This window comes from Gallinula chloropus (assembly GCF_964237585.1).
Source record: "Gallinula chloropus genome assembly, chromosome: 1".
NCBI classification, from domain to species: Eukaryota; Metazoa; Chordata; class Aves; order Gruiformes; family Rallidae; genus Gallinula; species Gallinula chloropus.
This window is the reverse complement of record NC_140085.1, coordinates 156,604,765-156,619,773: the sequence shown is the minus strand read 5'-3', so window position 1 is coordinate 156,619,773 and position 15,009 is coordinate 156,604,765. Positions and strand designations below refer to the sequence as shown.

Genomic DNA, 15,009 nt, shown 5'->3' with positions numbered 1-15,009 from the left:
GCCTCAGTTCACCGTCGAACACCTGCGGCACTTCCAGCGGTGCGGTCTAAGCGAGCGGCCCGGCAAGGGCAGCTTAGCGTGTGCCGGCGGCGCAGGGGCAGCGCGGGGGCAGCCGCCGCCTCGGCGCGCTGCCGCGACAGGCAGCGCGGGCAGCGCTCATCCTCCCTCTCCGCCCGATACGCGCCACGACGGGAGGAGAAAGAAGACGGGAAGAGGGTTTTAGTTGTGAAGCGTGCGGACCGTGCTGCGGCGACGGGGAGAGCAAGAGTCACTTCTGCGCCATTGTTTTCACACAGGCGAGAAGCGCCCCGGTCAAACGAGGCCAGGCGGCAGCCGCAGCCGGCTCCACAGGTGGAGGAGGCAGGCAGGGCCCCTCCACCTGGCCTGAGGCTGGCTGCTCCCCGCCGTGCCCCGCGTTCCCTCCGGCCGTCCCGCGGCGCCACACGCCGAGAAGTTAGCGGCGGGGGAGGACGGGAGCGGCCGGCCGTGCCCGCCGGCAGCCGCATCCCAATGGCTCCCTCCGCGCCGCTGCCGCTGGGAGCGTCCCCGCCCCGCCCGCACCTCGCCCCGCAAGGCTGCCGCGGGAGAAGAGCCGTAAAGCCCGGCACTGGACCGCGGCGATCTTTCCCCCCCACACCTCCCCTCCGCCTCCCCGCGGCTGTGACAGCCCGGGCGGGCTCAGGAGGAATCGGAGGGCCCCGTCTCCTCCTCCGGGGCCACCGCCTGCCCTCCCTCCGACCCCCCCCACCCCCCCCCCCCCCCCCCCCCCCCCCCCCCCCTCCCGCAGCCGCGCCCGGGCCCTCGGCGGGCCGCCCCCGCACTCACCAGGAGAACGGAGCCGCGCACCACCTCGGAGACGCTCTGCCGCAGCTCGGCCGCCGTGCCAGGCTTGCTCAGCGCCCGCGTGAACTTCCGAGTCTCCGGAGTCACCAGTGCCATGGCTGCCTCCGCGCTCCTCCGGCGCGGGCCGCCCGCTGCCCTCACGGCCCGGCCGCCGGGCGGCCCCTCGCGCGCCGGCTGTGGGCGGGGGGGGAGGGAGGGGGGGGGGGGCGGGCAGGGCACGAGCCCCGCCGGCGGGTGCCGCAGCCGGCGCCGCTCCTGGCAGGTAGCCCCTCCCCCGCGGAGCCGGCGCGCGACGCCCCCCCCGCCCCACTCTCCTCCTCCCGCCGCCAAACAGACCCGCGCGCCGGCGGGCGGGGAGAACGGGACACCGCTGCGAAGGCCGATTGGCGCGGCTACGAGCGGGGCAAAGGGGCGGGGCCGCGCGCGCGGAACGCCGAGGCCCCGCCCCCACCTGTTCCCGCGGCGCCTTTCTGATTGGGCGCCTGGTTACCTGCCCGGCTGCGACTCCCCACCCTCATTGGCTTAGCGCGGACCCCGGGGCCAAGGTGAGGGGCGGGGTCGGCGAGAACCGGAAGTTCCTTCCCTTGCCGGGCAAGGCCCGCCCCTAGTGGGGTGGCCTCTGGTGAGCGGCGGCGGGTTGCGGGTTGGGGGCTTGAGCCTGACCTGGGCTTCCCGCAGTGTACTGGTGAGCGCGGCTCTGCACGGCCCCGAGCAGCGGAGTCGCCGGCAAAGCGCGGCAGCGAGTGGTGGGTGCGGCTGCCGCCTCCCTAGGGCTGGGGATAAACCTCCGCAAGCGATGTGGGGCACGGGCTGGAGCGCGGCGGCCGCCCGGTGCCGGCCCGGCCCGGCCCGGCCCGGCTCTGCGCCGCGCCACCGGCTTCTGCCCCTGCTCGCTGCACCGGCACACGCGCCCCCTGCGCGGGGTCCGCGCGGGCACGTGACGCAGCGCGAGCGGCCCCGCAGCCGCAGCCGGCAGCGAGTCCCGTCACAGCCCGGCCCCGGCGAGGCGCCCTGTCTGAGGCAGGTTGCTGCTCGCAGGCCCGGCCCCCCCGTTCCGAGCTGCGGGGCTGCGGCTCTTCGAATCCCCGTGGGTTCCTTCGGAGCGGCTGGCGAGCGGTACCGCTGAGCCGAGTGGATAGGCAGGCGCTGGGCAGGCGCCTCATGGCGACCTTCAGGCGCTCGGGCTTGCGCGCCTTCGTCTTCTCCGGGTTCTATGTAAACTGAACTCCCTCTTCTAGGCTGAGCGGTGCTCAGCTTGACGCTGGTGGCGGGAGCAAGTGAGTCCGGGGGAGGGGGGAGGCTTCGGGTTGGGGGGAAAAGAAAAGATCTCAGGGTAAGTGTATCAGGCTGCGTGCTCCAGAAACGCCTGCCAGGGAAAGGGCCTACTTCTCTGGATGCTCCGCAGATGCATCTGTAACTAATAAGATGCCAAATAATTGAGGCCAATTCTTTCAGAAAGAGGGAGGGTAAGAAGTCCCAAGCACACACACAAACGTGCGGCTTACTCCAAGTCAGTCTTTCGTCGGTGAGGGATCTTTCTGCAGACACTTCGCAGACCCGTATCAAAGGATGCCTGACACAACTTGAGCATTCGTACTCCTTTGTACCTTTGACAAAGGCAGAACGCGCAGGGTGGGAGGCTCGGCAGGCTCGTTAAGGATAGCTAGAGTTCCTGATTTCACAAATTCAAGACCTGGTGTGTTTTCTGAGTGAGTAGTTAGGCTGATAGATCAGAATACTGGTGGAACACTACCTGAATACAGGAACTGGGCGAGCAGCTATGTGAGCATTTAGCTACAGTGGCAAGAATGAGCTATCTTAGGTCATCTGTTTTATTTATTTCTCTCGATCTGCAGGATATGTTTAGATCTCAAACCTCCACAACTAAACATGCCCTAGATTTTATATAAATAATAGATGATCGTTTTCTAAAATAAAATCTTATGTAATTGTCAGAGCAGTCAGGTGCTTTGAATTCTGACATTCCTGACTAAAAAAAAAAAAGTCTAATCTACTGACTTTATGGTTTCTTGAACATAAAAAATGGCACAAGTTAATTCCCATAGATAGATATTAGTTCTCTATTTAGGAAGACTGTACAGGATACCCAAACAATTACATTACCACAATCATCAAAGAGTTTTCAGCTGAATGAATTCAGTTAAAGAAAGAAAATCAAAGCAACAATTAATGTGTGTGTAAAATGAAAGGAAAAATGTGGAAGCTGATAACCAGAAATGGTAAGTGAGCAGTTGTGAAACAATGAGTAATAGCTAAATAAATGAATGAAAAGTCTTGGCTTGTTGCCTAAAGGACAAGTGGAATACCTTTCTTAAAATGTCAGGATCAAGACAGAATTTCAACAATGAAATGGTTTCTTTGCTACGTTGAAATACACGTTTTTCAGTAAAAATGTGGATATATAAAAGCATTTATTTCTTTAGTAGAAACCTGGATAATGCAGTAACGCTTTATGGATTTAATTACAAGTGTTTTATTCAATCATTACTTCGTAAGGATGATAAATAGCAAAATGTAAAGGTAAAAACATTCGAACTTTCAGGACTAATTAAGTCACATTCCGAAATTTTTTCATGGTAATAATCAACCTGTCTTATGTTTGTACCAGAACCGAAAGAGAAACTGATTTGGTGCCCATTAGGAATGTAAAACGAAAGGTTATTTGAGCTAAAATAACATGATGGGGAACCTTTGGCAAAATCACGGCAGTCAAACATGAGAATCACATGTAGGAATTGGAGAATTACTGAGTTTCTAATATCAGCAGGATTGGCTGGAACCCAGGCCTGTTGTTTATGGGATTGGTGTTTCACCTGGCAAAGGTAACTAACTTTCAGCCTATAAGAAGACATAATGCCATATTCTATTTAGTGCCAGTATTCTATTTGATTTTTTTATATATAAAATGTGCAGCATTTATTTATCTGAGCAACAACAAATTACCCAGCAGATCTGAAAAGTAATTATATCTTGAAAATTATAATCGAATAGAGAGCAGTTTAGCAAACTACAATGATGGTTTGGTTTTATCCCAGTCTGTTCATAATCTTTATTACCTTATGTAAAGAAAACATAAAATAATTAAATAATCACTCATAACAGATGCAGCCATAAATACTTATAGGACTTTCTGAAGCAGAGCTCCTTGTTTTTTTCTCCAGGGTGGGTTGAATGGGACTTAGTGAATTGTTGATTTGAATACAGGTGAGTGGAAAGGCATCTAGGTACAAATAATATTTCGGAGTCTAATGATAGAGGTGTTAGAGCGTGGTTATGAACAACCCAAAAGGATTCATACTTGGTAGGACAAATCTGGGATGTAAAAGCAGAGAAGGTGTAATAATGTTATTGTTACATATGGTGTTGATCAAACTCTTACTGAAATAGGGGTGCTGCATCTTAACACAAATAACTGATGAACTGGAGAAGCCAGAAAAATCTGCCTTGCCCTGAGACTGAAGACCTGTTTGTTTAGCTTCTACAAAAGCTTGGTCATAACATGCTGGGATTTGCAAGAAAGGAACATTTCAAATATTAAAAGTCTCTTTAACCTGTCAGGTAAGATAACGGTGAGAACCTGTAACTGGCAGGTGAAATTATGCTAATTTAGAATAAGCACAAGATCCTTCCGGCCACAAGAGGAGCAGTTTAGTATAATATCCCTGAGGACCCACTAAACTCTACCTCCCAGATTCTAAATTAAGATTCAATATCTTTTCTAAATCCTGGGCTCTCAGTCATCCCTCAAATTACGGACTCAAAGTAAAGTTCACATTATAAAATTTCTTGACCTGTGTTGCTATGAAGGTCAGACGAGATGATCTCAAACCTTTCTGGCCTGCAAATCTATTCAACCAGGAAAAGAGCTGACGAGCTAATGGCCACCAAATCATAGCAAGTGGTGTGGTCAGAGGAAGTGCTAAAAGAACAGAGGCGGCAGGGGAGCACTCCCTCAATATTAGGTATGCAGACAGTCTGGAGATTTTGCAGATAATAACTTAGAAATGGATCTTAAAATCCAGAAAAGATGGATTCCTCTTTTTTTTTTTCTTTTTCATGCTCTGAGAAGCAGAACCATAGAAAGCAACATTTTGATTGCATTTTATCAGTATTTTAATTTAAAATGAGCTACTTGTTCCATATACTTGTAAAAACTAAAGGAAAACAATGCCACTGATGGATGGCTCTCTTAGCATCTTCAAACAAAGTAACCCATTCAGTGATGTGCTGGAGCAGGTTCATTTGAGCTCCTTTTTAAAATTCTCCCAGAGCCCGAAAAGAATAATGGAGTGGTTTCTCTGCATCTGGCTAGCACTGACTTTTTCCCAGATACAGCTGATCTATCCTTCCAAATATTATGCAAGCAGCACACACAGATAGTTCTGAATAGCAGCTTTTAGTTCTGTTTAGGGTTTGTTTCTTTCTATTTTTTTTCTCCCCCCAGTGGAATGTAACGGTGTGCCAGAGTTTATGTACAGAAATAGAAATGTACAAACATTTACAAGTTGCTCTGATTATACAGCACTGGGAAATCCATGATTTGCATGCTGAAGATAAAGTCAATTTTTTTTTTAATCAGATGGTGTCTCCAGGTCCTACTCAGAAGTTCTGCATCTTTTATTTGTCTTAAATCCAAATACCTGAAACTAGACGTGCAGTGTAAGGTAGAGAAAATGTGTATTTCCACCAAAATGCACTATAAATAACTCTGATGTTGGTTCCTTTGATTGTATTAGCCAGAAAGAGCATATAGGTGTGTGTATAGGGGGGGTTGGACCCAATGATCTCTTGAGGCCCCTTCCAACCCCTACGATTCTGTGTATGAGTGTGTCTGTGGCTCATAAATAGAAATGCAAAAAATAATCGTGTTTCCAATAATCTCGTTTCATTCCTTGTCTGTAGATGTGGGTATCTCACCTGGCAAAGGGCAGGAAGATTTAGTGGGAGTTTCTCAGTAGCTTCCAGCACAGTGCTGGAAGTTCATAAAGCTGCGGGGCGCGTTACCTGCTTTGCAGATGACATCGTGGGTGTCAGTGTAACCCTGTGTTTCAGGCTTTGGGCCAACAGAAACTTGAGGAAGGACCAAGTAGATGTTCTGTAATCTTTCTGCAAGTTCAAGTGCGATTCTAAAAGCTCGGTTTTCCAATTCTGGTTCCCAACAGAGATACTGCAGGATTAATCTCAGCAACTAAATCTTCCTCTGCATCGATGGATGGCATAAATAGAGACGCTTTTCTCTTAAAAGCAGAGGTGAGCTCACGCTCTGGCTAAACTCCAACTAGGGTAACGATAGTTCTACGTTACTGAATTCCTGCACGAGTTCAGGAGGACACGGAATAATTCACTTCCTGTCTGTTCCACTGACTCATAAGTCAGTTAATGACCCTTCTTTCAGTTTATCAGTCAATTAATCAGTTTAATTTAGACTTCAGGGATAATATTCCTTTTTTAGTGTTAGTTAAGAGCTTGCCCGTGAGTATTAGTAACAACTTTTGGGGAGTTAGTAGTGTCAAGTGAACAGAATTCCATGTATTTTTCTTCTGCTTTCAGTGGAGTACAACTCCTCTGTGATTTTAAACCCGATAGGAAATTGATGCAGAACTTCTGAGTGGCTACTCTGGATTTGGTTTGGATTATTTAGGTTTGTCTAAACTCAGTTCAGGTAAGTTTGTGTTAAACTGAGGTCATGAAGGCTGCACTTCACAAAAATAAAAATAGATGCATAAGGTTTTGTACAAATTATCTCAGATCTCTGAAAGTATTTGGAGCTTAACTTCTACAGTTTTAAATGTTGGTTTATTTTCACAGCTTTGACTGAAGTGCCGTCTAGCGTTGCTGTGCGCTTTCAAGAGAGGCCTCATATCATGCCATGACCACCAGCAGCAGCTTAAGCACATACCATGGGACACATCTTTCTTTTATTATCAGCACAAGGGTTGTTATAGCCTTCAGAAGAGGATTTTTCTGCTCAGTAGTGATGGAGATTCCCAGCTAAGCCAGACCATATGCTGATTCCCGGATTTCTTATCGGTAATCAGCATCTTTCTTGATGTTCTCAGAGATGTTTCCATTAAAACAGCAGTACGATTCTCATACTTCAATCCTTCAGTGTTCAGGTATTATATTTGCTATTATGAGATTACCTGCCTTACTACCCAAACCAGTAATAGATGTCTTGTGGTGTCAATACTTGTGGCTCCCCAGGCACTTTAACCTAACAGCAGCATGGAAAAGATGGCTGATAACCTCCTAACACATCAAAAGCACTGACAAAGTCTCCAGCAGACACTGTAATTCAAAGTAGTCTTTATGACTACAAATCCTCCGTTACTGACCTGGCTGTACCTTACTTTCATTCCAAGTAGGTAACTTCTCCACACACGAAGAATTTGGGTAAGTGTTCCTTGTTTTGAGGTCGGGTTAGATACAGTTTGAAGAGACGAGCTGAGAAATAAGTAATAGGGTGTGGGCTGTATTCAGCAAAGCGATGAAGCAGTGATTGTTTACACTCTGTGTCAGTCCAGAAGCTCATAGTTCTTATCTCCATGGCAGAGTAACCGATGCAGCAGAGATCTTTGCTGGCACCAGGGAACAGATTTCACCATATGCTGTTCACAAGAGAAGGAAAACAGAATTTTTTTGAATAGTGCATGCTTGTCCAGTATCCATTACAGTACTGTATTTAGGAGCTTGTTTCTCCAGTATAAAGATATACTCAAAAATACCAGACTTTGCTTCCTATGCTTTCTTCCTTGCCAGTTCATCTGGCTGTCATTTAGAATAATCACAGCAATTATTCTGTCACAAATAAATGTCATAAAGTAGTCCATATGATATTTTATTATGTAGATATTTATAATTTTTTTGCACAATATGCAGCTAAAATAAAAAAAGCCCAAACCTGCATAATTGCTAATTTTACTGGCTAAAGGTTTGGCAGATTTTGAAACTGCCTGCTGTCCTGTGGTTCAGTTACTTGAAGTAAATCAGTGGAAGCAGTTTTTAAACTTTCTAAGCTGTTTTTAAATAGCTGCAGGGCAATCTTAAAACAAAACAAAATCAAAACACTATACCAAAACCAAAAAAGAATGCATATCCAAAAACAAAAGAAATTATTTCAAGGGCTTGAAAGTTTCCTGTCCCTTTATAATTTTTGCATATTTGTAGCCTATGATGGTATACCACAACAATAAGCCTCATTCACATGGGTAACCACAATGAAACTACTAGAAATAATCACATGAGGGACAGCTGCAAGACTGAATTTGTGGATGGGGTGTAAATAAGAAAATCGTAGCAGAGAATGCTGAAATGATCGTGACACGTAGAGAACGAAAGGACAAAAGCCAAGAAACAAAGATAAATAGTTCATAATCAACCCTGGGCTATAAGGAAGACTTTGGAATTTATAACCTGGTGCAATACTACCTAAAAGCAACATTTCTCGATCAAAAGAATAATTCAAATCATTTTTTGGAAACCTTGCAAATGTGACCATTGAGTAATGTGATTTAGGATAAAACTCGGGTTTCTTAGAAGGGCAGTTGGACTGTGCTTAACTGGTAAGCACAACGGTCTTAGAGGAGGATCCCTGTGCATGAATCAATGCAGACCAGCCCGAGATGCCTGCTGTCTCCTATTTTCCTATGAAACATGATGAATGGAAGCTCATGAGCATTTGTCAGCCTTCAAAGGAAAAAGGTCATTTTAGGCTTGATTTCCTAGTTTTTCCCGATGTGCTGGTTTGTACTCATGCTGTTTCAAAAAACAAACAAAAAAATATATCAAAAACCCACAAAAGGAAAATAAATTTACATTGAGAACTGGTCTTGCTTGCTACAGAGGCTTTGCACCACTTCAGTTTTACTCTTCTGTCTTCCAAACACTACCAAACAGTCCTTACCTTGAATTTTAATTGCATATGTGAACAAAATCAGTTGTCAGCAAAATGGGTCATCTTCTATTTGCAAGCTGCAGCTACCTTGTTCTGTTTAGTATTATCTGCAGCAACCAGAACATCTAAGAGCCTTCCAGAAGCTAATTAAGCAATGTGACTAACATGGGGTGTTTCTCATGGAAAAAAAAAAAACCTCTGTCTGCTGGAATGTTTTGAATGTTTTTTAATAATACATATTCTACCCATTCATCCATCCACATATTATCTTCATTTTTCTGCTAGACAAGAAAGAAGCCTCCAAAGCCTGTGGCATAAAGTGGAGAAGTAATTGGAGAAGATCCCTGGAAGGCTTCACCTCCATTGGAAGTCTTTCCTCTGTAGGAAAGTCTCATGCGTCAGAAGACGGAGTAGGCACAAACACAGATATATTTTGGAGACGTGTCACCCTGAGGTTCTCTCCTGAAGACTCCAGAGCTGTCCTCTAAACTGATAATCCTTCAGAAGCTAACAGGGCTTATACTCCAAATATAAAAGCAGCTGTACAAAACCAGGCCACAGATTTACTGGCACATTCCAGTGTCTGCAGCAGTGACAGATTGTCTGTAAACCTCCCATTTGCTAGGCAAACAACCATATTATATATATATTTTTTTTTTTTAATTTGCACATATAATAAGTAAACAAACTTAAAGCCTTGTGTGTCATTTCTTCTGGTGCAAATTTAGTTTCCATTTCTCAACATGGTTGCTGAATCCTATGACAACAGTGTGTAAAATCCAACTAAATTCAAATGCTCCTGCCTTCAACAAGCTTTGCATTTATTTTCCAAAGGAACCCATAATATGTTGGGCAGTGAAAAACACATCTTCAGTCCTTACATCTTTCAGATCCATGTTCAAATAGCAGACAGAAAAGATCAAGTAAACTGTCCTCTGTCCCTGCAGCTCACTCAGCCAGCATTCCAGCCCTGTCTTTTCTCACTTTCTCACTTCCTCAGGGTCATCTCCTTGCATCTTAATTTAAAGAAAAGGGGTCATCTGAGTTTGCAGAGCACAGATCTGTTTGGGATACCATCTGTCTTGCAGTATCATCCCCAGACTCATCGTTTGCTGAGCCTTATTGAACCATGTTTCCATTTTCTTTCTTCAGACTTTCTATTACACTCTGGTTATCTTCACTTGTAGTTTCTTATTGTCTGAATTATTATTTTAAGAAGAATCCCTATGTTTTTCTTCCAAATGAATCCACCATTACCTTCTCTTCCTTTAGTTGTGAAGTCTGCTTCAGTTTTGTTACTTAGAGCAAACACTGCTTTTCTTGTTCTTACTACAGACTTCCCTGCTTACATTCTTCTTTGGATTACTGACCACGTAATTAGGAAGGCTGGAAGGGAATACAAAAAAAATATCTATAGCCTCTTTTAAGGACTGGACATATCCCTAATAAATTCAAAGAAGGAAGTCCCCTAACCAGGAAGGCTTGTTAGAAAATGCTGCTCTACGTAGACAATCCAGTATAAGGTAGAAGAACCAGACCAAAGAACAAATAATTAGAGGTTGGGATCAGGAAGGAAAATAAAAAAAAAAAAGGGGGGGGGGAAAAAGTAATGAAAATGCCAAAAACAATGTAACAGAAAAAGAAGAGAAACAAAGTATTTAAGCTAGCCTGTTAGAAGTAAGCACAGGAGGAACGTGTAAAGGAAATTCTGACTTCCAGTTAACAATTCTGCTGCTGCAGTTTTAACTTCTTGTAATTGTAACCTAAGAGTTTCCTGGAAGCTTCTAGCACGGAAACACATTCAGCCTGCTGCAAGTCAAGTTTTGCAAGCCAAACATTCTACTTGCTATTAAAATGAACTTGAAATCTGAAGTAAGTCCATTTCTTAAAGTGTACGACACTGGGTCTTACAACACTGCAGTGAACCAAGGTAAATGCTTATAGTACCTATAATCTCTGAGCTTAAAAAAGCAACTTCATCAATCAGTAAAATATTTGTTTGAGATCAGGCCTGGGAAAAACTGCCCTGCGTCGTCTTCTCCTTGAAAAATTAACTGTTCCCTTTTCCACAAGTCTGTTGGTTTAGACTGAAAAGAGTGAGGAACTCTGGCCTAAAGAGCAGAGAAAGCAGCTGTCCCAGAAAACTGAGGCCCAAGACCAGGTGAAAGGGTCCACGTGAAAGACTATTTTGCTCAAGCAGGCGGAGGAGTTAATGAAACCCAATGGTCAGCTCCCTGAGCACGGGCACAAGCACTGCTCTGGAGCTGTCCTGTAGCGATGGCATTCCCTCCAGCTCTCCTTGGACACCAGCTGCCACCCCTGCACATTGTTTCCAGCCAGATCTCCAATCCCTGTAGCCTTTCCACAGGCTGAGCTGCTCTGAAGCTGTACCTTGTTCCAGGTACAGCGACGGTGCTGTAAGCTTTAGGATGGAAAAGTCAATGGCTGGATACTGCAAAATCTGAACTTCAGATACTGGCTTTTACCACAGCCTGTGTGAGCTTCCTTCATACGTATGGGCAACAAAGTGCTTTACACCTGTGGGTTTCATTATCATATTGTTTGGGTGGTGTAGAGTTAGCAGGATGGCCCCATCGTATCCCTTCCAAATTCCCTAAAACAGCAGGGCCATTTTGGCTACAGCAATAGCTGGATGGTGTGTGCTGGGGGGGTGTGGGGTTGTTTGGGTTTACCCTGAGTCCTGGAGATGTACCCCGCCTCCAGTCTTAGGGAAGCAGCAAATTTCCAGTTACCTTGTGCTCCCATCAAAGACTTTGCATGTGGCTCCCATGCAGTAAAGGCCTAAACAGCTCAGTTCTGTTTTCAAAACAATACAGACATAGAAGTTGGGGTACATCTCACCACCTAAATCATTGCCTAAAGCCCACTGTATAGATAAAGGGCAGCAAGGAGTATCTCCAGAGGGCAGTTCATTTGATCTACTTCAGCCATTTACCTTAGAGTGAGACAAATTGCTCTCTGGAGGTGTCTCTTCCCATCATCAGCACTAAAGGAAGTACAACAGAAGTGGGTAGACATGGATATCCATCTGTTAGATGCTTAGCTTTCCTCCCCACAGCTGTCCTGAGGGAGGTCAAGAATTTAAAACTGGAACTCTGACAAGGGTGCTGATGCACCAAGGATATGTTTGCACCAGACAATCAAAATGTCCTGTAAAATCACAGGACAGCTCCTCTAGCCTATACAGCCTTGTCAATCAGGTCAGCACAGCGCACGCAACCTGTGCCCCTTACAACCAGAGGATTGTGAGCTGCATTTTTCCTGAGTAGCCATTTCCTTTGGTGCTTCAAAATGTGTTTGATTGTACTTTTCATTCAGAAATGCAGAATGGAATAAACCTTCTGGTTTGTCCTTGGAAATATATGTGCAAAACACGCTCACCATGTGGTCTTTGGGCTTCCTTAGGTCAGGTGTCCGTATTTCATTTACTTTTAAGAAGAAGAAGGGTAAAAAAAAAGAAAAGGCAGGCAAATTTGTTTGTAGTAGTATTTGCATTGATAAAATTCTGCGGAATGTTAAGAGATATTTCAGCCAAAACCAGGACAGTAGTAATATTAGACTCTGAACTATATTACATGTACTTCAATTATTTGACCAATAAAATGAAGTATTTTATAGTTTATATAATATACAGCTTATTGCAGATAAGCTTTCAATGGAAGCATCAAAGAATGACTTTTTCCAATTCATAACTAGTTCTGGTTCTAATAAATAGGCATAGAAGTTACAGTTTTGAACGTAACATGTAAAAATAAACTCTAAGTTGTTACCTGTATAAACCAAACATCATATAATATTCAGAGAAATCTAGCAAATTCAGTGAATTGTTTGGTATTAAAATCTACCTTAAAAGTGTTTCCAGTTTACTCACACCAAGTCACCATCCCTGGGTGTGTTTAAAAGACGGGTAGATGAGGTACTTAGGGATATGGTTTAGCATAGGACGGGAATGGTTGGACTTGGTGATCTTAAAGGTCTTTTCCAACCTTGTGATTCTGTGATGTGATTCTGTGAAAGCATCTTGGACCCTAAAAATCCCCTTGAAATAAAAATATTTGTTGGAAAACACAGTCATAATCCTTAAAAGATGTAAATTTAGTGTATTAGAATTGTTAGCAGAATCAGACTTGATATAATGGGAATCTATCCAACAATATAAAATGAATTAACCATTCAGGCAGTGTTTTACCTACAGATGATGTGCTGTGACTGGCAGTCACTTATAAATGCACAACTACAGGCAAACCCACACGTTCTATTGAATTGTTCTGTCAGAAGCCCTACAGTTCTGTACAAGTACCTGTTTTCCATAGACAGGTTGAGGTATATGCCTACAACAGTGTTTTGCTGACACAGAATTTCAGAAAGCATCAGCTGTGATATGAACAACTACTACTTGTGCCAGAAAAATGTTCAAGTGTAAGCTGTGTGAGAAGTTGGGTTAATTTTATGTTTAGTTGCACGAAGATAATTTCTTTCAGGCTGACTGACTCTTTGCTTATACCTTTAAATCTAGTTCTCATCATGATTTGTTAACCCTGCCCTCCTCAAGAACTTCCTTCCTTTCTTCCTCTGCCCTGGTCAGGCCCCACCTGGAGTATTGTGTCCAGTTCTGGGCTCCTCTGTACAAAAAGGACAGGGATCTCCTGGAGAGAATCCAGAGGAGGGCTACGAAGATGGTTAAAGGCCTGGAGCATCTTCTCTGTGAGGAAAGGCTGAGTGAGCTGGGACTGTTCAGCCTTGAGAAAAGAAGACTGAGAGGGGATCTGATCAATGTTTATAAATACCTTAAGTATGGGATGCAAGGGGAAAGGGCCAGCCCCTTTTCAGTGGTCTGTGGGGACAGAACAAGGGGCAATGGCCTCAAGTTGGAGCACAGAAAGTTCCACACCAACATGTAGAACTTTTTCCCAGTGAGGGTGACAGAGCCCTGGCACAGGCTGCCCAGGGAGGTGGTGGACTCTTCCTTCTCTGGAGATATTCAAGACCCATCTGGATGCCTCCCTGTCCTAAGGAACCTGCTTTGGCAGGGGGGTTGGACTCAATGATTTCTTGAGGTCTCTTCCAACCCCCACAATTCTGTGACTCCTGCATCATCCATAATATACTTTTCACTTCTCTGATTCAGCCCCTTGTGAGTGTTGCTGTAACTGTAGCACTTCAATTAGATTATTTCTGCCTACCACCTCCTCTCTCAAAGAAGCTGACTCCGCAGCTTTGAGAAGGAGCTCCTTAGGCACACTCTACACAAGATGTTACTGGGAGGTATGAAGGAAATCGCTGATAATGGTGATAGTCCTCGTGAAAGCTTTGCACTGGGGCTTGGAAGGCTGCAGCAGTTTCCTATTTGTCACTATTTGTGTGTCAGCACATGCCAACTGGATCTTTAAAGTGCTATGTGGTCTGGGTCCTATCTACTGACAATGCCACTTCCCTGCCAGTGACAGCTGAGATAATCACGTCAGCCTTGGTTTGAAGTTCAGACACTAAGAGGTGATAGAAAAAGAGAGAGAGAGAAAGAGAAAGAGAAAGAGAGAGAGAGAAAAAGAGAGGAGAGGAGAGGAGAGGAGAGGAGAGGAGAGGAGAGGAGAGGAGAGGAGAGGAGAGGAGAGGAGAGGAGAGGAGAGGAGAGGAGAGGAGAGGAGAGGAGAGGAGAGGAGAGGAGAGGAGAGGAGAGGAGAGGAGAGGAGAGGAGAGGAGAGGAGAGGAGAGGAGAGGAGAGGAGAGGAGAGGAGAGGAGAGGAGAGGAGAGGAGAGGAGAGGAGAGGAGAGGAGAGGAGAGGAGAGGAGAGGAGAGGAGAGGAGAGGAGAGGAGAGGAGAGAGAGAGAGGAGAGAGGAGAGGAGAGGAAGAGGGGAGAGGAAGAGGGGAGATGAAGACGGGAGAGGAAGAGGGGAGGGGAGAGGAAGAGGGGAGGGAAGAGGAAGGGGAGAGGGAGAAGAGGGGAAGGGAAGGGGAGAGGGAGAAGAGGGGAGGGGAGGGGAAGGGAAGGGAAGGGAAGGGAAGGGAAGGGAAGGGAAGGGAAGGGAAGGGAAGGGAAGGGAAGGGAAGGGAAGGGAAGGGAAGGGAAGGGAAGGGAAGGGAAGGGAAGGGAAGGGAAGGGAAGGGAAGGGAAGGGAAGGGAAGGGAAGGGAAGGGAAGGGAAGGGAAGGGAAGGGAAGGGAAGGGAAGGGAAGGGAAGGGAAGGGAAGGGAAGGGAAGGAGCTGCTTATTGATGGTCCCCAAGCGTGG

The 15,009-nt window shown here is 45.9% G+C and overlaps 1 long non-coding RNA gene across 1 annotated transcript; it reads left to right on the top strand.

Annotated features, from left to right (window-relative positions):
* The first annotated feature begins 3,321 nt into the window (after positions 1-3,321).
* On the top strand, positions 3,322-9,456 carry LOC311204509. Its single transcript, XR_014618064.1, has 4 exons — positions 3,322-3,686; positions 4,252-4,422; positions 6,673-6,894; positions 9,044-9,456. It is a non-coding gene; the product is annotated as an uncharacterized lncRNA (long non-coding RNA).
* Positions 9,457-15,009: the final 5,553 nt, after the last annotated feature.